Here is a 2,335-nt window from a genome sequence, read left to right as displayed (position 1 = left end):
GGGAGAGGAGGGAGTATGGGAGAGGAGGGAGTATGGAGAGGAGGGAGTATGGAGAGGAGGGAGTATGGGAGAGGAGGGAGTATGGGTGTGGAGGGCGCCTGCTGCCCAGGCTCAGCCCCCAGAGCCAGGCTGGAGAGGGAGGGCATGGAGTCACCAAGCATGTTAGAGCCAGATGCAGAGGCACCTGTGTACGCATTCACTTCCACGGGAGCCAGCAGGGTGTGGAGGAGGCACAAGGGGATGGGGTAAATCCTGCTGGGGCTCCAGTCCATGCCCGGCAGCTGTCAGGGATGCAGAGAAGGATGTGACCCCAGAGGGCCAGAACACCCCACCCGAAACTGACTCTGGCTTCAGAGGCTGAAGGAACAACTGCATCCTCTGGAGCCAGATGGACAGAGGGCTCCTTGCCTGGCTGCTTGTTGACCTGGTGGATACTGCCCGGTCCAGGTGCTGGGAGCCCTGCACAGGGAAGGGAGGCCATCCCCCCAGCGAAGGGCGCTCCTCAGACCTCCCCAACAGGGAGGAGCATTTATAGGGATGAGAGTAGGCAAGACGTGAAAAACGCTGGGTTGCTCTGGCTCGTGGGGACCTTGAGGTTTCCAGGCAGTGGGTGTCCATTCCAGGCCCACGTGTCCAGCAAGGGCCTGCCCGGGGCCTCCTTGCCCCTGGCCTCCTGCACCCCGCTGAGTTTTCTTTGCAGCCAGCACAGTCAGGCTGTATAAATACTGTGCTCACCTCTCCTAGAAGAGAGCCCAGGCAATAGTAGGTGCTCAGTAATACTTCAATTCCGGAAGGCACAGGTGCAGGTGAGACTGTGAAGGGAAGAGCTCAGCTGTGGGCTGCATTTTCTAGATTGGTGGTTCCCAAATTCTGGTCCTGGAGACCCTGAGCATTGCGTGCGGGTGACAGAGCAGGCGGCTTGTTGACCTTGCAGACTTCTGGGCCCCACCAGGTCCTGATGAGAGAGGCTGTGGAAGCCGCATTGTCTGATGGTGACCCCCAGGTCCACGTCACCTTTTTATCTCTGTTGAGTTCAGTGCTGTCACCCTGCCTTGGCTTTGGGGTGACCACAGACCCACGTTTGGGTCAGAGTGTTGAAGGGAGTTGGAGCAGGTGTTATTGGGGCTGAGTGGGGCTCGGTACAGGAGTGTGTGGAATGAACACAGACATCTAGAGAATATTAATTAGTAAGAGGAGCACTGATAACACCCACTGCCCTGCTTAAAAATGAAAGATTCCCGAGGACCCGCCCAGGCCACAGGCTCGTCCTGCACAGCGGGAGGGAGTACTCGGGGGCTGGGGTTGTCACCTACCCATTTTTATCTTTAAAGATTTTCCCCCTCTGTGGTTTGGTCTGGTTTTGAACTTTATATTAAGGGAATCACATTGTGTTTTTTTCTGATTATAGCATTGCTGTGAAGAGCCCTCCAGGCGCCTGGCTTCCAGTCTCAGCTCTGATACTCAGAGGCGTTGTGAGGTCCTAGCCTCAGCTTCCCGGTCTGTTCGATGGATGATCATTTTTCCCCTGACAACTGGGAAAACACAAAGCAAAACACAGCTCCAATAGAATTGTTATGTTTTATTGGAATACCTCAATCCACTTGAAAGAATGTGGCATGAAGACAACACTAGGCCACTGTCGGCTTCTTCCTAATGTTTGAGATGGAGAGAGAAACACCCACAGGTAGAGAGGCACTGGCTGACCACAGGCACCCACCTGTCCAGCTCACAGGCCCCCTCTCCTGACCATGGGCACCCATCCGCCCAGCTCACAGGCCCCCTCTCCTGACCATGGGCACCCGCCCACCCAGCTCACAGGTCCCATCTCCTCCACCCATTTCTTCCACGTAACATGAACTCATTGCTCATGAAGATAAGCAAACCAGGCACAAATAAGCAGCTCCCTCACCTCATGGCAGGGGGAGGGGGTTCAGAATTGGCCCAGAAAGAAGTGACCAGGATTTGGAGCATGGCGCTGAGACCAGAATTAAGAGAGTCAACACTTTGTCCTGGGTTTGTCTCGTGGGGCATCAGCAGCCTCATGCCGGGGGAGTGTAGCCGCTCCCACACAGAACAGGGTGGGAGCTTATCCCACAAAGGGCCAGGAAGCAAGTGTTTCAGCCATTGTGGGACAGTAGGTAAAACTGAGGGTACGATGTAGGTACTTAGGTGGCAGGAGAGAAAGCAAAGATGACATTCAAAGCTTTATACATGGATGTTTATTTAGCTGTCATGTAATTTTCACCTCACGAAATCTTCTCCTTCTTCTGATTATTTTTTCAAATGTTTTGAAATATAAAACTATCCTCAGCTCACAGACAGTACAAGGACGGTT

This window comes from Mandrillus leucophaeus, unplaced genomic scaffold (genome assembly GCF_000951045.1).
Source record: "Mandrillus leucophaeus isolate KB7577 unplaced genomic scaffold, Mleu.le_1.0 Scaffold6, whole genome shotgun sequence".
Classification (NCBI taxonomy): Eukaryota; Metazoa; Chordata; class Mammalia; order Primates; family Cercopithecidae; genus Mandrillus; species Mandrillus leucophaeus.
The sequence above is the reverse complement of the archived record's forward strand: the minus strand, read 5'-3'. Positions refer to the sequence as shown.